The following is a 26,710-nucleotide window of genomic DNA, read 5'->3' as shown; positions in this document are numbered from 1 at the left end:
CAATGTGCATTACCAAGAGGGCCCATAGATACCTCTCCGATACTCGAAGTGACAAATCCTAATCTCGATCTATGCCAATCCAACAAACACCTTCGGAGATACCTGTAGAGCCTCTTTATAATCACCCAGTTACGTTGTGATGTTTGATAGCACACAAGGTATTCCTCCGGTATTCGGGAGTTGCATAATCTCATAGTCAAAGGAATATGTATATGACATGAAGAAAGCAATAGCAATAAAATTGGACGATCATAAAGCTAAGCTAACAGATGGGTCTTGTCCATCACATCATTCTCCTAATAATGTGATCTCGTTCATCAAATGAGAACACATGTCTATCGTTAGGAAACTTAACCATCTTTGATTAACGAGCTAGTCTAGTAGAGGGTTACTAGAGACACAGTGTTTTGTCTATGTATCCACACATGTACAAGTTTATGATTAATACAATTCTAGCATGAATAATAAACATTTATCATGACATAAGGAAATATAAAATAACAACTTTATTATTGCCTCTAGGGCATATTTCCTTCAGTCTCCCACTTGCACTAGAGTCAATAATCTAGATTACATTGTAATGATTCTAACACCCATGGAGTCTTGGTGTTGATCATCTTTTGCTCGTGGAAGAGGCTTAGTCAACGGGTCTGCCACATTGAGATCCGTATGTATTTTGCAAATCTCTATGTCTCCCTCCTTGACTTGATCATGGATGCAGTTGAAGTGTCTCTTGATGTGTTTGGTTCTTTTGTGAAATCTGGATTCCTTCGCCAAGGCAATTGCTCCAATGTTGTCACAAAAGATTTCATTGGACCCGATGCACTAGGTATTACACCTAGATCGGATATGAACTCCTTCATCCAGACTCCTTCATTTGCTGCTTCTGAAACAGCTATGTACTCCGCTTCACACGTAGATCCCGCCACGACGCTCTGTTTTGAACTGGACCAACTGACAGCCCCACCATTCAATATAAATACGTATCCGTTTTGTGACTTAGAATCATCCGGATCAGTGTCAAAACTAGCATCGACGTAACCATTTACGACGAGCTCTTTGTCACCTCCATAAACGAGAAACATATCCTTAGTCCTTTTCAGGTACTTCAGGATGTTCTTGACCGCTGTCCAGTGATCCACTCCTAGATAATTTGGTACCTCCCTGCTAAACTTATAGCAAGGCACACATCAGGTCTGGTACACAGCATAGCATACATCATAGAACCTATGGCTGAGGCATAGGGAATGATTTTCATTTTCTCTCTATCTTCTGTAGTGGTCGGCATTGAGTCTGGCTCAACTTCACACCTTGTAATACACGCAAGAACCCTTTCTTTGACTGATCCATTTTGAACTTCTTCAAAACTTTATCAAGGTATGTGCTTTGTGAAAGTCCGATTAAGCGTCTTGATCTTTCTCTATAGATTTTGATGCCCAATATATAAGCAGCTTCACCGAGGTCTTTCATTGAAAAACTTTTATTCAAGTATCCTTTTATGCTATCCAGAAATTCTACATCATTTCCAATCAACAATATGTCATCCACATATAATATTAGAAATACTACAGAGCTCCCACTCACTTTCTTGTAAATACTGGCTTCTCCGAAAGTCTGTATAAAACCATATTCTTTGATCACCTCATCAAAGTGTATATTCCAACTCCGAGATGCTTGCACCAGTCCATAAATGGATCGCTGGAGTTTGCACACTTTGTTAGCACCTTTAGGATCAACAAAACCTTCTGGTTGCATCATATACGACTCTTCTTTAAGAAATCCATTAAGGAATGCAGTTTTGATGTCCATTTGCCAGATTTCATAATCCAAAAATGCGGCAATTGCTAACATGATTCGGACAAACTTAAGCATCGCTACGGGTGAGAAAGTCTCAGCATAGTCAACTCCTTGAACTTGTCGAAAACCTTTCGCAACACATCGAGCTTTGTAGACGGTAACATTACCATCAACATCAGTCTTCTTCTTGAAGATCCATTTATTCTCTATGGCTCGCCGATCATCGGGCAAGTCAACCAAAGTCCACACTTTGTTCTCATACATAGGATCCTATCTCAGATTTCATGGCCTCAAGCCAATATCGGAATCTGGCCTCATCATCGCTTCTTCATAGTTCATAGGTTCGTCATGGTCTAGTAACATGACTTCCAGAACAGGATTACCATACCACTCTGGTGCGGAACGTGCTCTGGTTGACCTACGAGGTTCGGTAGTAACTTGATCTGAAGTTTCATGATCATTATCATTAGCTTCCTCTCTAGTTGGTGTAGGCATCACGGGAACGGTTTTCTGTGATGAACTACTTTCCAATTCGAGAGAAGGTACAATTACCTCATCAAATTTAACTTTCCTCGCACTCACTTCTTTTGAGAGAAACTCCTTCTCTATAAAGTTTCCATTCTCGGCAACCAATTGTGGTAGAAGGTATACCCAATTGTTTCCTTAGGGTATCCTATGCAGGCGCACTTCTCTGATTTGGGTTTGAGCTTATCAGGCTGAAGCCTTTTGACATAAGTGTCGCAATCCCAAACTTTAAGAAACGATAGCTTAGGTTTCTTGCCAAACCACAGTTCATATGGTGCCATCTCAATGGATTAACACAGTGCCCTATTTAATGTGAATGCAGTCGTCTCTAATGCATAACCCCAAAATGATAGTGGTAAATCGGTAAGAGACATCATAGATCGCACCATATCTAATAAAGTACGGTTACGATGTTCGGACACACCATTACGCTGTGGTGTTCCAGGTGGCGTGAGTTGTGAAACTATTCCACATTGTTTTAAATGAAGGCCAAACTCGTAACTCAAATTTCGCCTCCGCGATCAGATCGTAGAAACTTTATTTTCTTATTACGATGATTCTCCACTTCACTCTGCATTCTTTGAACTTTTCAAATGTTTCAGACTTGTGTTTCATCAAGTAGGTATACCCATATCTGCTCAAATCATCTGTGAAGGTCAGAAAATAACGATCCCCGCCGCGAGCTTCAACACTCATCGGACCGCATACATCGGTATGTATTATTTCCAATAAGTCATTAGCTCGCTCCATTGTTCCGGAGAACGGAGTTTTAGTCATCTTTCCCATGAGGCATTGTTCGCAAGTATCAAATGATTCATAATCAAGTGATTTCAAAAGCCCATATGCATGGAGTTTCTTCATGCGCTTTACACCAATATGACCTAAACGGCAATGCCACAAATATGTTGCACTATCATTATCAACTTTGCATCTTTTGGCATCAATATTATGAATAAGTGTATCAGCACAATCGAGATTCAATAAAAATAGACCACTCTTCAAGGGTGCATGACCATAAAAGATATTACTCATATAAATAGAACAATCATTATTCTCTGATTTAAATGAATAACCGTCTCGCATTAAACAAGATCCAGATATAACGTTCATGCTCAACGTTGGCACCGAATAACAATTATTCAGGTCTAAAACTAATCCCGAAGGTAGATGTAGAGGTAGCATGCCGACGGCGATCACATCGACCTTGGAACCATTCCCGACGTGCATCGTCACCTCGTCCTTAGCCAATCTTCGTTTAATCCGTAGCCCCTGTTTCGAGTTACAAATATGAGCAACCGAACCAGTATCAAATACCCAGGCGCTACTATGAGCAATAGTAAGGTACACATCAATAACATGTATATCAAATATACCTTTGTTCACTTTGACATCCTTCTTATCTGCCAAATACTTGGGGCAGTTCCGCTTCCAGTGACCAGTCCCTTTGCAGTAGAAGCACTTAGTTTCAGGCTTGGGTCCATCTTTGGGCTTCTTCCCGGGAATGGCAACTTGCTTGCCATTCTTCTTGAAGTTCCCCTTCTTTCCCTTGCCCTTTTTCTTGAAACTAGTGGTCTTGTTAACCATCAACACTTGATGCTCCTTCTTGATTTCTACCTCCGCAGCTTTGAGCATTGCAAAGAGCTCGGGAATAGTCTTATCCATCCCTTGCATATTATAGTTCATCACGAAGCCTTTGTAGCTTGGTGGCAGTGATTGAAGAACTCTGTCAATAACACTATGATATGTCTCCATCGTATCTACCTTTTCCAAACACTTTTGCCCTTGTTTTGGACACTAACTTGCATGATTTGAATGGAACTAACCCGGACTGACGCTGTATTTAGCAGAATTGCCATGGTGTTATTTTTGTGCACAAATAAAAGTTCTCGGAATGACCCGAAACTTCACAGAGAATATTTTTGGAATTAATAAAAAATACTGGCGAAAGAATCAAGGCCAGAGGGGCCACACGCTGTCCACAAGGGTGGGGGGCGCGCCTACCCCCCTGGGCGCACCCCCTGCCTCGTGGGCCCCCTGGTGCTCCACCGACCTCAATTCCAACTCTATATATTCACGTTCGGGGAGAAAAAATTAGAGAGAAGGATTCATCGCGTTTTACGATACGGAGCCGCCGCCAAGCCCTAATCTCTCTCGGGAGGGCTGATCTGGAGTCCGTTCGGGGCTCCGGAGAGGGGAATCCGTCGCCATCGTCATCATCAACCTTCCTCCATCACCAATTTCATGATGCTCACCGCCGTGCGTGAGTAATTCCATCGTAGGCTTGCTGGATGCTGATGGGTTGGATGAGATTTACCATGTAATCGAGTTAGTTTTGTTAGGGTTTGATCCCTAGTATCCACTATGTTCTGAGATTGATGTTGCTATGACTTTGCTATGCTTAATGCTTGTAGTGCCATGATTTCAGATCTGAACCTATTATGTTTTCTTGAATATATGTGAGTTCTTGATCCTATCTTGCAAGTCTATAGTCACCTACTATGTGTTATGATCCGGCAACCCCGAATGACAATAATCGGGACCACTCCCGGTGATGACTGTAGTTTGAGGAGTTCATGTATTCACTAAGTGTTAATGCTTTGGTCCGGTACTCTATTAAAAGGAGGCCTTAATATCCCTTAGTTTCCGACAGGACCCCGCTGCCACGGGAGGGTAGGACAAAAGATGTCATGCAAGTTCTTTTCCATAAGCACGTATGACTATATTCGGAATACATGCCTACATTACATTGATGAATTGGAGCTAGTTCTGTGTCACCCTATGTTATAACTATTGCATGAGGAATCGCATCCGGCATAATTCTCCATCACCGATCCAATGCCTACGAGCTTTTCACATATTGTTCTTTGCTTAGTTACTTTACCGTTGCCACTTTTACAATTACTACAAATATGCTACTATTACTTTTGCCACCGTTACCGTTACTTCCATACTACTTTGCTACTAAATACTTTGCTGCAGATATTAAGTTATCCAGGTGTGGTTGAATTGACAACTCAACTGCTAATACTTGAGAATATTCTTTGGCTCCCCTTGTGTCGAATCTATAAATTTGGGTTGAATACTCTACCCTCGAAAACAGTTGCGATCCCTTATACTTGTGTGTTATCAAGACTATTTTCTGGCGCCGTTGCCGGGGAGCATAGCTCTATTCTTTGAGTCACTTGGGATTTATATCTGCTGGTCACTATGAGGAACTTGAAAGACGAAAGAACTAAGATTTTTCCCTCAACTACGAGGGGAGGTAAGGAACTGCCATCTAGCTCTGCACCTGATTCACCTTCTGTTTTGAGTAAACCTGCGACACCTAAACCTGCTTCTGCTATTAATTCTGATATGTCGCATGTTATTGATGATGCCACTTCTGCTATGCATGATGCTTATGATGAAACTACTTCTATGCTTGATACTACTGTGCCATTAGGTGAATTTCTTGATGAACAACTTGCTAGGGCTAGAGAGAATGAAATTATTGAACCTGATAATATTGATGAAAGTGATGATGAAGATTCTCCCCCTAGATATGAATTGCCTGTTGTGCCTGAGGGTTATGTTATGGATGAAGAAACTGCTATAGACTCTCTTGCTTGCAATGATAGATATGATCTTAAGAAATTAGAAATTATTAGCTAAGCTGAAGCAAAAAACCTTTGAATGCTATAATGAAATATGACCCTGCTTTTGCTACTTCACCTATCGTGTTACTGATAATGTCGTGGTTTTGTCACGGCAGATGTCCTAGTGTGAGGACTTAGTTATGGAGCCACCGCAACGTAGTTAGCTTAAAGGGGTTAAAGTGGGACAAAGGACGCAAGGAGTTTATACTAGTTCAGCCGCTTGCGGTGAAGGTAAAACCCTAATCTAGTTGTGGTGGAATTGCTAGGGTTTCGATGATCAGGGAGCGAATACGCTTTGCCTGGCTCTCGATCTATTGTTTCTTGTCCCTAAACCGTCGCCAGGTCATCCCTTTATATACACAGGTTGACGCCCGACGGCTTACAGAATCCCGACCGGTTCATAAACGTGTCCGGCTCGGTTTCTACCCTTTCCTATCTTAGAACACAAGTCATACATCATATGGCGGTTTACATCTACAGGCCCTAACCCGCCTTTGAGCCTTGGGCCTTCTTGTTAGATCTCCTTCGTAAAGCGCCATACACCTTGTCTTCGTGGGCTTCAGTATGAATAACACGACTCCAGCCCTCGAGCCCTCCAATTGCCTGGATCCATCAAAATGAATAGTCCAATAAGTGTTATCCGGCTTTTCTTCCGGCGCCTGCAACTCCGTCCAGTCATTGATGAAATCCACAAACGCTTGGGACTTGATTGCCGTACGAGGCATATACTTTAACCCGTGAGGTCCAAGCTCAATGGCCCACTTGGCAACCTGGCCAGTTGCTTCCCTGTTCTGGATTATATCTCCCAAAGGGGCGGAACTGACCACAGTGATGGGATGACCCTGAAAATACTGCTTAAGCTTCCGACTTGCCATGAAAACTCCATACACCAGCTTCTGCCAATGTGGGTACCTCTGCTTGGACTCAATAAGCACCACACTGATATAATAAACCGGCCGTTGAACCGGATATTCCTTGCCAGCCTCCTTATGTTCTACCACAATGGCCACACTGACAGCCCGGGCATTGGCAGCCACATATAACAACAGCGGCTCTTTATCAACCGTAGCAGCAATGACATGTGGCTCAGTTAACTGTTTCTTCAAGTCCACAAACGCCGCATTAGCAGCATCACTCCAGACAAAATTATCTGTCTTTTTCATCATCTGATATAGAGGGATAGCCTTCTCTCCCAATCGGCTTATAAATCGGCTCAGCACTGCAATATGACCCGCCAGACGTTGAACATCATTGATACACGCAGGTTTAGCCAGAGACGTAATAGCTTTGATCTTTTCCGGATTAGCTTCAATGCCCCTGTTAGACACCAGAAAACCCAAGAGCTTGCGTGCCAGTACACCAAAAACACACTTGGCCGGATTAAGCATCATCTTATAGACCCGGGGATTATCAAAAGTTTCCTTCAAATCATCTATTAACGTCTCATCTTTCCTGGACTTCACCACCATATCATCCACATAAGCATGAACATTGCGCCCAATCTGATTATGAAGACAATTCTGCACACAACGCTGATAAGTCGCCTGGGCACTCTTGAGCCCAAAAGGCATAGATACATAGCAGAAGGCTCCAAAGGGAGTTATAAAAGTTGTCTTCTCCTGGTCCTTAACTGCCATTTTGAACTGATGATAACCAGAATAAGCATCCAGAAAGCTCAAATGCTCACAACCCACCGTCGCATCAATAATCTGATCAATACGAGGAAGAGCAAAGGGATCAGCCGGACAAGCCTTGTTTAAATCCGTGTAGTCCACACACATGCGCCAGGTACCATTCTTCTTAAGTACCAACACCGGGTTAGCCAACCACTCAGGATGAAATACTTCAATGATAAACCCAGCCGCCAAGAGCCGGGCTACCTCCTCACCAATAGCTTTACGCCTTTCTTCATTGAAGCAGCGGAGAAACTGCTTGACCGGTTTAAACTTGGGATCGATGTTAAGAGTGTGCTCAGCGAGTTCCCTCGGTACACCTGGCATGTCAGAAGGTTTCCATGCGAAGATGTCCCGGTTCTCACGGATGAACTCGATGAGCGCGCTTTCCTATTTCGGATCCAAAATAGCGTTGATGCTAAACTGCTTGGATGAATCGCCAGGAACAAAATCCACCAACTTAGTCTCATCAGCCGATTTAAACTTCAATGCCGGATCATGCTCTATAGTTGGCTTTTTCAAAGAAGTCATGTCCGCCGGATCAACATTGTCCTTATAAAACTTTGACTCCTCTATTGCACAAACTGACTCTGCGTAAGCCGCATCACCTTCTTCACACGCCAAAGCTATCTTACAGCTCCCATGTACCGTGATGGTCCCCTTATGACCCGGCATCTTGAGCTGTAGATAAACATAATAGGGCCTTGCCATGAACTTAGCATAAGCCGGCTGTCCGAACAGGGCATTATAAGGGCTCTTGATTTTCACCACTTCAAAGGTCAATGTCTCTGATCTAGAGTCATGATCATCTCCAAAAGCCACCTCTAGGGCTATCTTACCGACCGGATACGCTGACTTACCAGGCACCACACCATGGAAAACAGTGTTCGACGGTTTAAGATTTTTATCTGTCAACCCCATGCGATGGAAGGTTTCATAATAAATAATGTTGATGCTCCTCCCCCTGCCCATGAGTACCTTGGTAAACTTATACCCTCCAACCTGAGGCGCCAGCACCAGTGCCAGGTGACCCGGATTGTCAACCCGGGGCGGGTGATCCTCCCGACTCCATACGATGGGCTGCTCAGACCAGCGCAAATATATAACGGGGAATTGCCGGTTCAACGGAGTTCACTGCTCTCTTATGAAGCTTCTGGTCGTGCTTTCATAGGCTAGTGGTGAAGACATGATACTGCCCACTATTCAACTGCTTCGGGTTGCTCTGATAAACCAACTGTTGCTGCTGTTGACTCCCCTGATGATGTTGTTGATTATAACCACCTTGGTTGCCATGATTACCTTGATTGCCTTGAAGTCCTGAGCCAGAACTGCCTCCACCATAACCCGACCCATGAGAACCGGGTCCTGAACCGCCGCCCGGTCCATGACCATCTTGGAAAAGATTTGAGTTTTTGAACTCCCTCATAATAAAGCAATCCTTCCAGAGGTGCGTAGCTGGCCTTTCTCGCGTCCCGTGTCTTGGGCAAGGCTAGTTGAACAGGTGCTCAAGATTGATACTTGATCCTCCACTCCGCGGGGGCGGTTTACCCTTACGACGCCGACCATTATTCTGTGTGTTGGTGTTAGCCACAAAATCCAAACTGTTATCTTCCTTGCGCTTACCGTTGTTTCCATGGCCCGCCGGGTTATGTTGTTGCCCTTTGGTGTTGCCGCTCTTCTTTCCCTTTCCCGGCTTTTCATCGTCAGACTTGGGGTCCTTGGTACTAACAGAGTCAGCATACTTAACCAGAGCTGCCATAAGCATCCCCATGTCATTGCAGTGACGCTTGAGCCATCCCAACTTCAGCTTCAGAGGCGTGAACCGGCAATTGCCTTCCAACGTTAAGACTTCTGTGTCGGCATTGATGCGGTCCGATGAATGTAAGATTGCTGAAACCCGACGCACCCAATGAGTTGTCGATTCACCTTCTTCTTGGACACAGGCGGCTAAATCCATAATTGACATGGGTTGCTTGCACGTGTCCTTGAAATTCTGGATAAACCGGGCCTTTAACTCGGCCCATGATCCAATGGAGTTAGCTGGCAAACATTTCAGCCAAGTACGAGCTGTTCCTTCCAGCATCATGGTGAAGTATTTAGAGCATGCCGCATCATCCACATCCAGCATCTCCATCACCATCTCATAGCTCTCAACCCATGATTCGGGGGGTAAGTCGGCAGTGTAATTGGGCACTTTACGAGGACCTTTGAAATCCTTAGGAGCCGCACATTACGTAGAGCCGGGGTGAGACTGAAGGAAATATGCCCTAGAGGCAATAATAAAGTTATTATTTATTTCCTTATTAGATGATAACTGTTTATTATTCATGCTAGAATTGTATTAACCGGAAACATGATACATGTGTGAATACATAGACAAACAGAGTGTCACTAGTATGCCTCTACTTGACTAGCTCATTGATCAAAGATGGTTATGTTTCCTAGCCATTGACATGAGTTGTCATTTGATTAACGGGATCACATCATTAGGAGAATGATGTGATTGACTTGACCCATTCCGTTAGCTTAGCACTCGATCGTTTAGTATGTTGCTATTGCTTTCTTCATGACTTATACATGTTCCTATGACTATGAGATTATGCAACTCCCGTTTACCGGAGGAACACTTTGTGTGCTACCAAACATCACAACGTAACTAGGTGATTATAAAGGTGCTCTACAGGTGTCTCCGAAGGTACTTGTTGAGTTGGCGTATTTCGAGATTAGGATTTGTCACTCCGATTGTCGGAGAGGAATCTCTGGGCCCACTCGGTAATACGTATCACTATAAGCCTTGCAAGCATTGTAACTAATGAGTTAGTTGCGGGATGATGTATTACGGAACGAGTAAAGAGACTTGCCGGTAACGAGATTGAACTAGGTATTGAGATACCGACGATCGAATCTCGGGCAAGTAACATACCGATGACAAAGGGAACACCGTATGTTGTTATGCGGTTTGACCGATAAAGATCTTCGTAGAATATGTAGGAGCCAATATGAGCATCCAGGTTCCGCTATTGGTTATTGACCGGAGATGTGTCTCGGTCATGTCTACATAGTTCTCGAACCCGTAGGGTCCGCACGCTTAACGTTCGGCGACGATTTGTATTATGGGTTTATGTGTTTTGATGTACCGAAGGTAGTTCATAGTCCCAGATGAGATCGGGGACATGACGAGGAGTCTCGAAATGGTCGAGACATAAAGATCGATATATTGGACGACTACATTCGGACATCGGAAAGGTTCTGAGTGATTCGGGTATTTTTCGGAGTACCGGAGAGTTACGGGAATTCGCCGGGGAGTATATGGGCCTTATTGGGCTTTAGGGGAAAGAGAGAGGAGAGGCTGCGCGCCCCCCAAGGCCTAGTCCGAATTGGACTAGGGGGAGGGGCTGCGCCCCCTCCTTCCTTCTCTTCTCTCTTCCCTTTCCTTGACTCCTACTCCTACTACTTGGAAGGGGGGGAATCCTACTCCCGGTGGGAGTAGGACTCCTCCAGGGCGCGCCATAGGGGCCGGCCCTCTCCCCCCTCCTCCTCCACTCCTTTATATACGGGGGCAGGGGGGCACCTCTAGAGACACAACAATTGATCTCTTGATCTCTTAGCCGTGTGCGGTGCACCCCTCCACCATAATCCACCTCGATAATATTGTAGTGGCGCTTAGGCGAAGCCCTGCGTTGGTAGAACATCATCATCGTCACCATGCCGTCGTGCTGACAGAACTCTCCCTCAAAGCTCGGCTGGATCGGAGTTTGAGGGACGTCATCGAGCTGAACTGTGCTGAACTCGGAGGTGCCGTACGTTCGGTACTTGATCGATCGGATCATGAAGACGTACGACTACATCAACCGCGTTGTGCTAACGCTTCCGCTTTCGGTCTACGAGGGTACATGGACAACACTCTCCCCTCTCGTTGCTATGCATCACCATGATCCTGTGTGTGCGTAGGAATTTTTTTGAAATTACTACGTTCCCCAACAGTGGTATCAGAGCCTGGTTTTATGCGTAGATGTTATATGCACGAGTAGAACACAAGTGAGTTGTGGGCGATACAAGTCATACTGCTTACCAGCATGTCATACTTTGGATTGGCGGTATTGTTGGATGAAGCGGCCCAGACCGACATTACGCGTACGCTTACGCGAGACTGGTTCTACCGACGTGCTTTGTACACAGGTGGCTGGCGGGTGTCAGTTTCTCCAACTTTAGTTGAACCGATTGTGGCTACGCCCGGTCCTTGAGAAGGTTAAAACAGCACTAACTTGACGAACTATCGTTATGGTTTTGATGCGTAGGTAAGAACGGTTCTTGCTCAGCCCGTAGCAGCCACATAAAATTTGCAACACTAAAGTAAAGGACGTCTAACTTGTTTTTGCAGGGCATGTTCTGATGTGATATGGTCAAGACGTGATGATCATGTTTTGTTGAAGTTATCGGCAACTGGCAGAAGCCTTATGGTTGTCTCTTTATTGCATAAGATGCAAGCGCCAAATAATTGCTTTACTTTATCGCTATGCGATAGCAATAGTTGCAAGAGCAATAGTTGGCGAGACGACCATGTGACGACACATTGATATAGATCAAGATGATGGAGATCATGGTGTTATGCTGGTGACGATGGAGATCATGACGATGCTTTGGATATGGAGATCAAAGGCACAAGATGATGATGGCCATATCATGTCACATATTTTGATTGCATGTGATGTTTATCTTTTATACATCTTATTTTGCTTAGTTCGGCGGTAGCTTGAAAGCGCGTTATATCGACTAGAGGGGGGGTGAATAGGCGATATTTATGAATTCTTCACTGAGGAATTTGCTAGTGAGGAAATTCCTTAGCGAAGAACTACTTGCAGCAGAATAAGTACTCAAAAGTATGCATAGCAGAACACAAGCATAGTCATCATGATGAAATGAAAACAAGCACAGAGTACAGAAAGCATGAACACAGGATAACACAGGATGAAGACAAACAGACTGAAGAAATTGAACTGAGGAAATTGAGAAAGTCTTCAGTCAAAGTCTTCAAACACAGATATGAACAAGTGCACAACACGGTAATGAGGAAATGAAAGAGTTGAGGAAATAGAACCAGTAAGCTTGGTGAAGACAATGATTTGGTAGACCAGTTCCAACTGCTGTCTCAGTTGTACGTCTGGTTGGAGCGGCTAGGTATTTAAACCTGAGGACACACGGTCCTCATCGTATTCTCCTTGAACTAAGGTCACACAGACCTCGTCCAATCACTCGTGGTAAGTCTTCAGGTGACTTCCAAACCTTCACAAACTCGGTCACTCGGCGATCCACAATTTCCTCTTGGGTGCTCTAGACCATGACGCCTAACCGTCTGGAAGAAGCACAGTCTTCAAAGGTAACAAGTGTCGGATCCACGCAGGATCAATCTCTTCAGTGATGCTCAATCACTTTGGGTTTGTAGGTGTTTGGGTTTGGGTTTTCTTCACTTGATGATTTTCGCTCAAAGTCCTCGGAGGATGGGATGCTCTCAATTGACAAGTGTCAGATTCTCTCGGAGCAGCCAACCAGCTAGTGGTTGTAGGGGGCGGCTATTTATAGCCTAGGGAGCAGCCCGTCATCATAAGACATAAATGCCCTTCAATGATATGACCGTTAGGTGGGTAGATATTTTGGGACAGCTGGCGCATAGCACATCAACGGTCGGAAATTTGAGTATCAAATTCCTCAAGGCTATCATGTTCCTCACTATGTAGGCAATCCGCACTGGCGAATTCCTAACTCCTCAGTCAGAACAAATTCCTCAGAGACCTGAAGAACTTCGTCTCTGTCTCTGAAGAATATGACTGAACTGTATGAGATTTCCAATGGCTTCACTCGAAGGAATTGGTAGGTGTAGGATTTTGAGTTGAGCATCACATGGAAATTTTTCCTTAGTATTTCCTCGACCCCCTTTAACAGTACGGTGTTTCCTATGACTCAATAAAGAGAAAATGAAACTATGAAAACAAAAGTCTTCACGCTTCATGTTCCTCAAATGAATACCAAGTCTTCAAGGTCACACCAATTTCTTCACTTTCAAAGTCTTCAATCGAAGAACTTTATTTTTAGGGGTCGACTTTCTCTGTAAATATCAATCTCCTCATAGACTTATAGACCTGTGTACACTCATAAGCACATTAGTCCCTTAACCTATAAGTCTTCAATACACCAAAATCACTAAGGGGCACTAGATGCACTTACAATCTCCCCCTTTTTGGTGGTTGATGACAATATAGGTTAAGTTTTCAATGGGGATAAACATATGAAGTGCAAATACTGATATTGAGGAATTTGATTGCAAGATATAGAAGAACTCCCCCTGAAGATGTGCATAGTGAGGAATTTGCTTTTGAAGCAATGCACACTTGAAGAGTTGAATCATGGAGGTCTCCCCCTATATCTTGTAATTCATACACGCATTTGACATAATTTATGAAGAATTTGAAATACATGATGAAATATGGTGACTGATGTACTTCAGCATGCGTACAATAACATTAACGAGGAATAAGCATGCAGAAGAAAACAGCAAAAGTATCAAGCCACCATAGAGTTTAAGTTTACAACTCGATCCAGCAAAGTCTTCAAAAGAACGAGAGTTGCAACTTAGAAAAAAAAACGCCCATATAAGATAGACCCGCTTGAAGACTAACTCAAATTTCTCCCCCTTTGTCATCAAATGACCAAAAGGGTCGAAAACGAGGACTAACGCCCTTGAAGAATATCAAGGTGATGAAGGAGCGCCAGCGTCGTTGGGGTCGTTTGTTGATGTAGGGCCTGCCGCAGTGTCGTCCAAGTCTTCATGTTCAACAGTGTCACGTGATGAAGAATAGGAGCTGGCCACCAAGGAAGGAACCTTGACCTTCTTGTACTCCTTCGGAGGAGGTGCAGCCCAGTCAAGATCTTCCTTGAGACCCATTTTCTTCAGATCTTCTTCACCATATATGTGCGACAGAACAGCCCAGGTGCGGTTGAGGGTTTCATGAAGGTAGTAATGGTTTTTCTTCACTGCATTATGGGTAGCAGCCATGTTGTGAAGAATTGAACCAAATTGACGCTTGACCCATTTATGATTGCGGTCAACCTTCAGGTGAAGACTGAGGAGAAGCTCACGGTCAGTCATCACCCTGGGTGCTGAGCCTTGAGGATTTTGCTTGGGTGCGTTGGCGGCAGAGTCATGGGTGGCAGAGTCATCATTGGTGGAGTAGGATGCAGCCTTGCGAAATTGACCATCCAATGGACGAATGCCTTCATCAATTACAGCAGTAGCCTTGCCCTTTTCATCACCTGAGGAAAATGTCCATTTGAGGACTTCAATCGGGGGCAAGTAGCTGCAATGGTTCAGTGTATCAGCTTTGTAGTTGAGTGAAGACCTTGTTCTGATGAATCTCATAATCCATGGTGCATAAGGCTTCAACTCAAAGGGTGACATTGCGACATTGGCCAAAGTCCTCATGAAGAAATCATGGAATTTGACGGGAACGCCATGAATGATATTGAAGAGCGGATTCTTCATGATGCCAACGACTTCTTCTTCATTCGAGTCGTGGCCCTTGATAGGACTCATTGTCTTCGTCAGAATGCGATAGACAGTCCGAGGCACATACAACAATTCCTTCACAAGGAATTTTGTTCTTGGGGCCTGACCTGGCTTCAAAGGCTTCATCAGCACTTGCATATAGTGATCGGTAAGCTCAGGTTCATTATAGACGCAACAAGCACCTTCAAGGGGCGGACTGAGAGGCAAAGCACGAAGCAATTCAGTAGCTGGTGCTTTGTAGTGAGTGTTTTCAGACATCCAGTCCAGCACCCATGAATTCACGTCTTCAGAGTTGCCGGTGATGTGCAGAGTTGCATAAAATTGAAGAATTAGCTCTTCATTCCAATCACATATGTCAGTGCAGAAATTTAACAGTCCAGCGTCATAGAGAACACTGAGGACTGGCCCGAAGCATGGCAGAGATTCCATATCCACGTGAGGAATGTGCTCATGATCGAAGAATTTGTCTTTGTTGAACAGCACTGAGGAATAGAAATTTGCCTGACTGGCAGTCCAGAAATGCCTCTTCCTTATGCGAGCAGAGTCATAAGGGTTGTAATCAGTGAAGAATACATGCTCGCCAAAGAAGGCATCAGCCTTGAATTTTTGCTTCCTTGAGAATGGATCCTTTGGCTTGGGCAGTGGAGTGTCAGTCAGTTGCATGATGACCTCAGGAATCGCAATCTCAGGTTCTTCAGGCTGAGGAATTTCTGGTTCCTCTTCAGTGGCAGCCTGGTTCTTCAATTCTTCATTCTCATTTTCTTCAGCACTAGCGGCTGGAATGTCTTCATGAGCTTCATCAGATCCCATTTGAACTGTAGTTGCTGGGGACTGAGGAATTTGCTGCAGTGGAGTGAAGAGTGGAGAATTGGGGTGCTGACTTTCCCAAAAGTCATCATTCATCACTGGTGTGGTACAGCCAATGTCCACAGCTTCTTCTCCAATTTCTTCAACACCAGCCTCTTCAGCAGTAAACTGAGGCATAGGCGAGGAAACTGTGGGGGTTGAAGGGATTTTATCCACTTCAATTTCTTCATCCATCTGCTCTGACATAGCAGCAGAAGGATTTTCTTCATCAGATCCGCTAGGGATAACATATTCTTCATCAAAAGGGATTATTTCCTTTGATGGCATGGAGGAAACTAGAACAGCATCAATTGGATGAGCAAATGAGCTTGTCAATTTCTTCATCTTCTTCGGTGCTGAAGAATCTGAAGGAGCTGATGCTTTCCTTTTCTTCACTGTTGCACCCTCTGCAGCCTTGGTCTTCTTCACATCTGATGCAGATGGAAGGATTGGAGTTGGATTAGGCGCAGGAGGAGCAGAGGAATGTGGTTGATTTTCTTCAAGCACAACTGATGCAGTTGCCCTGACGTCTTCATTTTCTTCAGGCGCACCACTAGTGGGTGCCCTGGCAATTTCTTCAGCGGCTGGAATGCAGTTATCAGCCCTGGAACTCACGTTTTCTTCAGCAGCCTGATTGTCATCAGCGGTGCTGGCATGTTCTTCAGTTGGCTGAGCAGAGGCTTCAGCCTGAGGAATTTCTTATTGCGATGGGGCTGCAACATTTGAGGTGAACATCTTAGTCAGTTTGACAAACCTGACCTTGGCTCCTTTCCAATCAACATAGTAAGCATTGAAATCATCGCTAAGGACTTTGATTTCAGATTGGATCTTCACAAGTTCATCAGTTGTCATAGAGACAACGTTATTCTTCAAGAATTTCTCCTTCGTGTACTGAGCTTTCTTGAGCTGTCTGGCCTTCTCAAATTTCCATTTTTCTTCTTGGATGAAGGCAATCAGCATATGACTTTGACCAGGAGTCAGCTTGAAGTCAGGCATAGGAGTGTTTGGTTCCTTGTGCCAGAGGTCAATGTAGTCGAGGATCAACTTTGGATCCAAAAGCAGTGCCACATCTGTGCCCTTGGCTCTAGCAGCCCTAACTTGCCTATCTCTGATGATTTCAGCAAGTTCTTCATCATCAGCTTCGTCTTCTTCAGACGGTACTTGGAAGGCGACCTGCCTCTTGTGAGGACTTGGGCGAGAGCCTCGTCCAGCAGTGGTCTTTGTCTTCAGCAGAGATGGTCCTGTTGAAGAATTTGGTGCAGCTGAGGAACTAGGTAAAGCTCCTGAGGCAATGGAGATGCCAGTAGTCCTTTGGCACGTGGCAAGATGCACAGGTGTTGAGGATTTGGGCGGAGCAACCGAGGACTTTGGAGGAGCAGGAGCGGCTTGAGGAATTGTCCGTGAGGGCTTAGCTGAGGAAATTGGCCGTGAGGGCATTGAAGAAGAGGCACTTGGCTTGTGCGCAGGCTTCTTTGCCATGGATTTCTTCAGCCTTACAGAGGCCTCAGTAGCAGCAGCAGTAGAGTCTTCGTTGAATTTCTTCACTGCTTCCTTAGCCTGTTTGGCCAACTTGGCCTGGCGCTTGGCCCATTCTTCAGGAAAATCCTCACCGCGCTTGATGCTAGTGGGATCTGCCTCTTGGCCAGGTGCCAATGGTGGTCTTGAGCATGGAGGAGTAACAGCGAATTTCTTCATGTATTTTGGAGTCACATACCTGTACTCCCTCCACTCTTTTGCCCATCCCCTTTCTATCCTCTGAATGCGCACCTTGCGCTGATTTTTATCTTCCTCAGGGGGTGTGCAGTACCCAGCATAAATGTCCTCAGGGATTTCAAAGGCAGTATTGATTTCAGGCCTCTTTCCTCCTTTCTGTGGCTTCTTTCCATCAGCCATTTTCTTCAGTTGAGGAATTTGAACAATTGAACTCTCTGAAGAAGTATGCAACTTTTCTTCGAGGAACGCTGCAAATGAGTTAAGTTGATGAGAACCTAGTGATTCAGCAGCAGACATGAGTACATGTGAAGAGAGTATAGTTGCGAGGAATTTGGAGAGGTCATATGCGTTCTCAGAAGGTTTTTCAAAAAGAACAAGTTTGAGGAATTTGACCAGTTGAGTCTTGAAGAATTTCACTAAGCGTTCTTTGTCTTAGGTTCCAGAGTTGTATAGATCGAAGATCTACACAATTGAGGAATCTTGAAGAAAAATGATGCTTAGGGAAACGAATCAAGAACACATGAGATGTGAGGTGTTTTATGTGTGAAAAATTTGAAGAATAAACACCTTTGAAGATTTTGTAGGAATCATTTGAATCAAAAGGGGCAGTAAAAGTAACTTTTAATTACCATGAATGAAGAACACGACGAACTGTGAGGTGGAGAAGTGAGGTTCGTCTGTGCAGATCTTCCACGCCCTAACTCGGCGGAGGAAGACGGCTACGGCGGCGGCGGAGTGAAGATTTCCGCGGCCGGCGCGAGTACGGCGGCGACGAGGTCGAGGCAGTGAAGCTCTTCCTCACCGGCGACGATGAAGTAGCGGTGGCACTAGGGTTTGAGAAGCTTGAGCTGGAGAGAGGTCGAGCGGAGTAAAAGAAGTGAGGAAGGGGAGAGGGGGTATTTATAGCCACGGTGAAAAACTGTTCGCCCGAAGAAATTGAACGAACGTGCCCCTGACCCTTCTCATTCGCTTGACATGTGTCACCCACGTACTGAGAAGTGGAGATCGTGTTAGATCGTGGGTGAATAGATAAGTATATCGTGGGATGCGGAACAGTTTGAGCGGCAAAGACGAAAATTTGGATAATATAAGTTAAAAGTTCCGTTCGCAAATTCTTCAACTGACAAGGACACAGTGAAGATTTGGAACGAGTTTCAAATAGAACGCACATGAAGAATTTGTGAATAGATTGGGTTGAGTATAGCATAGAGGGGGAAGGGTCCGATCACATTCACTTAGCAGAAAAACCAACTTGAAGAATTAGCCATAAGTGAATGCTGTAGAGGACATAAACTCATATATATATATATATATATATATAAATGAAGAAAACGACGGAAACAGTGAAGATTTTGCAAAGTTGAAGAATTTGAACAACTGAGGAGAAACTCAAATTTAAGATTTTCAACTTTTGTGGTGGCATGACCCACCGTATAAGAATGATGATTTCAGACATCACGTACAATTGTCGTAGGGTTCTGAGAATCAAATTCTTCATTAATTTCTTCACACTTAGAGTGTTATTCTTCATTGATTGAAGAAAAACGTTTCTTCATGTGTTGCACATCTAAGTCATCAATTTTGCATAAGTGTTAGGATGAGTGTCCTTTTCAAAGAACATTCGAAGATTCTAGGATATTTAGCTCACACTGCAACTTGCTAAATCTCTTCTCATCCAAGGGCTTTGTGAAGATATCGGCTAGCTGTTCTTCAGTCTTCACATGCTCAATAGAAATGTCGCCCTTCAACACATGATCGCGAAGAAAATGATGACGGATCTGAATGTGCTTTGTCTTCGAGTGCTGAACAGGGCTGTGAGCAATCTTGATGGCACTCTCATTGTCACAGAAGAGAGGCACATTCTTCACGTTCACGCCGTAGTCCTTGAGAGTTTGCTTCATCCACAGCAATTGAGCACAGCAAGAGCCAGCAGCAATGTACTCAGCTTCAACAGTAGACAGTGATACGTAGTTCTGTTTCTTCGAGGACCAACAGACCAAAGATCGTCCGAGGAAATGACATGTATCAGATGTTGACTTGCGGTCCACACGATCACCAGCATAGTCAGAGTCAGAATATCCAATGAGATCAAAAACCAAGCCCTTGGGGTACCATAATCCTAGTGTTGGTGTGTGAGCTAGATATCAAAGAATATGCTTCACAGCCTTATGGTGTGATTCCTTCGGTGTAGCTTGAAATCGGGCACACATGCAAACACTAAGCATAATATCTGGCCTAGATGCACATAAATACAGTAAAGAACCAATCATGGAGCGGTATACCTTTTGATCGAAGTCAATACCATTTTCATCAACAGATGGCCATTTGTGGGCATAGGAATTTTTACGCCTTTGCAATCTTGCATGCCGAATTTCCTCAGTACATCCTTGAGGTATTTCTCCTGATATATGAATATGCCATTGCGCTGTTGACGAATTTGAAGACCTAAGAAGAATTTCAACTCTCCCATCATAGACATTTGATATTCTTCACTCATCATATAGGCAAATTCATCACTATAACGTTGGTCAGTACAGCCAAAGATGATATCATCAACATATATTTGGCACACAAACAATTCATCATCATAAGATTTAGTGAAAAGAGTAGGGTCGAGTGAACCGGGTTTGAAGCCTTTCTTCATGAGGAATTCCTTCAAAGTATCATACCACGCCCGAGGGGCCTGCTTGAGGCCATAGAGGGCCTTATTTAGTCTGAAGACTTTGTCAGGATGCTTATGATCTTCAAAACCTGGGGGTTGAGCAACATATACTTCTTCCTCAAGCTTACCATTGAGGAATGCACTTTTCACATCCATTTGATATAAAGTGATATCATGATGGTTAGCATAAGCAAGTAATATGCGAATAGCTTCAAGTCTAGCAACATGTGCAAAAGTTTCATCGAAATCAATTCCTTCAACCTGTGTGTAGCCTTGAGCTACTAGCCGTGCCTTATTCCTCACCACAAGGGCATTTTCATCTTGCTTGTTGCGGTAGATCCACTTTGTGCCAATGATATTGTGTTTGCGAGGATCTGGACGATTTACCAGTTCCCAAACGTTGTTGAGCTCGAACTGATGTAATTCTTCTTGCATGGCCTGGATCCACTCAGGCTCCAGAAATGCTTCATCTACCTTAGTGGGCTCTGTGATAGAGACAAAAGCATAGTGCCCACAAAAGTTAGATAAATGTGAAGCTTTTGAGCGTGTGAGAGGACCTGGTGCTTCAATGTCATCGATGATCTTTTCAACTTGCACTTCTCTGGCAATGCGAGGATGAGTTGGTTGTCATCAAGGAATTTGATCAGCATTTTCTTCAGCACCATTTTCTTCAGCATTTTCTTCAGGTGCATTAGCTCGACGTTCTTCTCGTTCTGGAATGAATTCTTCAGCAGATTCTTCGGTACGAATGACATCCTCAGTAGCCTTGAACTTGATAGTTTCCTCAGGTGCTGGTTCATCTATCACAGAGGGTAGGTGCTCTCTTTGCGAGCCATTAGTTTCATTGAACCGCACATCTACAGTTTCAACAACCTTGTGAAGAACGTTGTTGAAGACTCTGTAGGTGTGCGAGTCCTTTCCGCAACCAAGCATAAAACCTTCATGTGCTTTCGGTGCAAATTTAGCATTGTGATGAGGATCTCTAATCCAACATTTAGCACCGAAGACTTTGAAATAACTCACATTGGGTTTCTTGTCAGTGAGGATTTCATAGGCAGTCTTCTTGAAGAATTTGTGAAGATATACCCTGTTGATGATGTGGCACGCAGTATAAATTGCCTCAATCCAGAAGTGACGAGGTGTCTTGTACTCATCAAGCATAGTGCGAGCCATCTCAACAAGAGTCTTGTTCTTGCGCTCCACGACGCCATTCTGCTGAGGAGTGTAAGGAGCAGATAACTCGTGAGTAATACCAAGTTCATCAAGATAGTCATCAAGACCAGAATTCTTGAACTCAGTTCCATTGTCACTTCTAATGTGCTTGATCTTCACGCCAAAGTTGGTTGAAGCCCTCGAGGAAAATCGTTTGAAGACTTCCTGCACTTCATGTTTGTAAGTAACAATGTGTACCCATGTGTAACGAGAGTAATCATCAACAATAACAAGGCCATAGAGAGATGCATCATTTGTGACTGCTGAGTAATGGTTAGGACCGAAGAGATCCATATGAAGCAATTCAAATGGTCGAGTGGTGGTCATGATAGTCTTCGCTGGATGCTTAGCCTTGGTCATCTTTCCAGCTTCACAAGCTCCACAAAAGTGATCCTTGAGGAATTTGACATTCTCAATGCCAATGACATGCTTCTTCTTCGCAAGAGTGTGCAAATTCCTCATGCCTACATGACCAAGTCATCGATGCCATAGCCACCCTTCTGAAGCTTTTGCAAGTAGGCACACGGCTGGTTGCGGTCCTGTAGAGAAATCAACAATATACAAGTCTCCTCTCCTAAAGCCTTCGAAGACTTTGGAATTGTCAGCTTCCATAACCACAACACAATGATACTTGCCAAAGACAACTACCATATCAAGATCACAAAGCATTGAGACAGACATAAGATTGTATCCTAAGGACTCGACAAGCATGACTTTGTCCATGTGTCGATCCTTTGTGATCGCAACCTTACCTAGACCCAATACCTGACTTTTGCCTTTGTCAGCGAAGATGATATGCTTCAGATGCGATGGTGACAAAGGTGCATGCATCAATAGATTCTTGTCACCAGTCATGTGATTTGTACATCCACTATCGAGGACCCACTCAGTGGCTTTGGGTTGATCATCCTGCAGATGAATTAGTGCAGCTTACGAACTTCATATACTTCATCAGTGAAGAATATGACATCACAATTCATCAGACGAATTTCATCAAGCAATGCAACAGTTAAAACAGTATGAGGACGTGGGAAATGAAAGTTCTTTTCTTCATGATTAGCCTGCGTCCGTTCAGGCACTTTTCAGGTCTCCAGCAAATTCTTCAGACGTTTACGCACGTGTGGAGACCTGACCCTGCAGAAGAGATTAGTTCTTTTTCTTCACCACCCACATCTAAAGGGGTGGCAAAGAGTTCATCACTCTGCGAGCTCCATACGAGAAAGGTGGCATAGAAGCCAATCCATTTCGTTTCACATAAGAGAAGTTAGGGTAATCATATGAATAAGCAGAGAAATTCTTCGAGGACTTATGAACATAATGATTAGAAGAATAATGCTCATATTCATAGCCCTTGGCTCTTCCCTGCGAAACAGAGTTGTTAGCACGATGATGTTCATATGAGGACTTTGATCCTTTTGAGGAATTTGATCCATGTGAGGAATTTTTTCCGTATGAGGACTTGGATCCATATGAAGAATTTGGTCCATATGAAGAATTTGATCTGGGGTTCATATTCTTCACAGGTGGTGTCATGAGGACATTCACCTGAAGACTTTCAAGGCACTTTTTGGGAACCCAGATTTTCTTCATAGGAGAACCATTCCTGCAGTTAGTGCCAACATATCTAGCAAATACTTCACCATTCTGATTTTTGAACAGTTTATAGTTGGAGTCAAATGACTCATCAGAAGAATAAGAAGATTCACATGTAAAGCCAGATAAATTAGATGGATCAACTGGAGGTCCCTTTGCAGCAACCCATGAGGTTTTGGGGTACTCCTCAGGCTTCCAATATGTACCATCATCATTGAGTTTCCTCTCAAAGGCAATACCCTCTTTCCTAGGGTTCCTGTTGAGGATCTGCTTTTTAAGCACATCACAAAGAGTCTGATGCCCTTTGAGGCTTTTGTACATGCCTGTCATGTACAATTCCTTCAGTCCTGCATCGTCAGTGATACTAGCAATATCCTCAGATGAGGAATTAGTGATAACAGAGACAGTTGAATAATTTGTAGCATTAGAAGCATTTGAACATTTAGGTGGAGAATTAGCAGATTCACGTTCAATGCATTTCAAACATGGAGGAACAAATTTTTCCTGAGCAACGCTGATTTGTTGATCAAGTAATGAATCGCGCTCCTTCTGAAAATCTTCATAACTCACTCTTAGCTTTTCAAGATCTTGCTTTCTTTGAAGAAATTCATAAGAAAGCTTCTCATGATCAGACACGAGAGTGTTATGTTGATCTTGAAGGGTGTCATACTTAGTATGAAGTCTCTGAAGACTTTCAGCCAAAGCTTTTGACTAATCCATTTCTTCACCCAACATATCATCACTCTTACTAAGCATGTTCTGAACTTTTTCCAAAGCTCTTTGTTGTTTAGAGGCAAGGGAAGCAAGTTTGACATAACTGGGTCCAAATTCATCATCAGATTCATCATCACTAGATTCAGACAGATAGCATTCAGTTACCTTTTCACCATCTGCCATAAGGCATGGTGAGGAGGATGATGATTCTGGTTCGAATGTCATCGTTTTGAGTGATTCCTTGAAATCCTCAAACCAGGGATCATGACAAGTTTGATGACCTTCATAAACGTCAGAGATGCGGTCCCAGATAAGCTTCGCATTGCAAAGATGCATAATGCGCATGAATTCATCTCTGGATAGGCAGGAAAAGATGATATCCTTCGCCATGATGTCAAGTCGAGTGTACTTGCGAATATCATCAGCGTCCGCCATCTTGCATAGATCAGTAAGACCAATCTCAGTGACGGTCCACAGCTCACTGTTCATCGCCATGAGGCGCTTCCTCATCATGGCCTTCCACTTGGCATAATCATGACAGTGAAAGATGGGGCATGTCACTTTCTTCATACCTGCGGTCGACATAACTAAAACTCCAGGTGGTTAAACCAAAATCACACAGAACAAGGGAGTACCTTGCTCTGATACCAATTGAAAGTGCGTTATATCGACTAGAGGGGGGTGAATAGGCGATTTTTATGAATTCTTCACTCAGGAATTTGCTAGTGAGGAGATTCCTTAGCAAAGAACTACTTGCAGCAGAATAAGTACTCAAAAGTATGCATAGCAGAACACAAGCATAGTCATCATGATGAAATGAAAACAAGCACAGAGTACAGAAAGCGTGAACATAGGATAACATAGGATGAAGACAAACAGACTAAAGAAATTGAACTGAGGAGATTGAGAAAGTCTTCAGTCAAAGTCTTCAAACACAGATATGAACAAGTGCACAGCACAATAATGAGGAAATGAAAGAGTTGAGGAAATAGAACCAGTAAGCTTGGTGAAGACAATGATTTGGTAGACCAGTTCCAACTGTTGTCTCAGTTGTACGTCTGGTTGGAGCGGCTAGGTATTTAAACCCGAGGACACACAGTCCTCACCATATTCTCCTTGAACTAAGGTCACACAGACCTCGTCCAATCACTCGTGGTAAGTCTTCAGGTGACTTCCAAACCTTCACAAACTCGGTCACTTGGCGATCCACAATTTCCTCTTGGATGCTCTAGACCATGACGCCTAACCGTCTGGAAGAAGCACAGTCTTCAAAGGTAACAAGCATCGGATCCACGCAGGATCAATCTCTTCAGTGATGCTCAATCACTTTGGGTTTGTAGGTGTTTGGGTTTGGGTTTCCTCACTTGATGATTTTCGCTCAAAGTCCTCGGAGGATGGGATGCTCTCAATTGACAAGTGTCAGTTTCTCTCGGAGCAGCCAACCAGCTAGTGGTTGTAGGGGGCGGCTATTTATAGCCTAGGGAGCAGCCCGTCATCATAAGACATAAATGCCCTTCAATGATATGACCGTTAGGTGGGTAGATATTTTGGGACAGCTGGCGCATAGCACAGCAACGGTCGGAAATTTGAGTATCAAATTCCTCGGGGCTATCATGTTCCTCACTGTGTAGGCAATCCACACTGGCGAATTCCTAACTCCTCAGTCAGAACAAATTCCTCAGAGACCTGAAGAACTCCGTCTCTGTCACTGAAGAATATGACTGAACTGTATGAGATTTCCAATGGCTTCACTCGAAGGAATTGGTAGGTGTAGGATTTTGAGTTGAGCATCACATGGAAATTTTTCCTTAGTATTTCCTCGACCCCCTTTAACAGTACGGTGTTTCCTATGACTCAAGAAAGAGAAAATGAAACTACAAAAACAAAAGTCTTCACGCTTCATGTTCCTCCAATGAATACCAAGTCTTCAAGGTCACACCAATTTCTTAACTTTCAAAGTCTTCAGAAAGTCTTCAGAATTCCAAAGTCTTCAGTCAAAGAACTTCATTTTTAGGGGTCGACTTTCTCTGTAAATATCAATCTCCTCATAGACTTATAGACCTGTGTACACTCATAAACACATTAGTCCCTTAACCTATAAGTATTCAATACACCAAAATCACTAAGGGGCACTAGATGCACTTACATAGCTTTATAAGATGATCTCTCACTAAATTTCAATGTATAAGTGTTCTCCATGAGTATGCACCGTTGCGAAAGTTCTTCGGTCTGAGACACCACGTGATGATCGGGTGTGATAGGCTCTACGTTCAAATACAACGGGTGCAAAACAGTTGCACACGCGGAATACTCAGGTTAAACTTGACGAGCCTAGCATATGCAGATATGGCCTCGGAACACTGAGACCGAAAGGTCGAGCGTGAATCATATAGTAGATATGATCAACATAGTGATGTTCACCATTGAAACTACTCCATCTCACGTGATGATCGGACATGGTTTAGTTGATTTTGATCACGTGATCACTTAGACGATTAGAGGGATGCCTATCTAAGTGGGAGTTCTTAAGTAATATGATTAATTGAACTTTAATTTATCATGAACTTAGTCCTGGTAGTATTAGCATATCTATGTTGTAGATCAATAGCTCGCGTTTAGCTCCCCTGTTTTATTTTAATATGTTCCTAGAGAAAACTATGTTGAAAGATGTTAGTAGCAATGATGCGGATTGGATCCATGATCTGAGGTTTATCCTCATTGCTGCACAGAAGAATTATGTCCTTGATGCACCGCTAGGTGACAAACCTATTGCAGGAGC

The sequence above is a fragment of the Aegilops tauschii genome, chromosome 2, assembly GCF_002575655.3.
Source record: "Aegilops tauschii subsp. strangulata cultivar AL8/78 chromosome 2, Aet v6.0, whole genome shotgun sequence".
In the NCBI taxonomy this organism is placed as follows: domain Eukaryota; kingdom Viridiplantae; phylum Streptophyta; class Magnoliopsida; order Poales; family Poaceae; genus Aegilops; species Aegilops tauschii.
The sequence above is the reverse complement of the archived record's forward strand: the minus strand, read 5'-3'. Positions refer to the sequence as shown.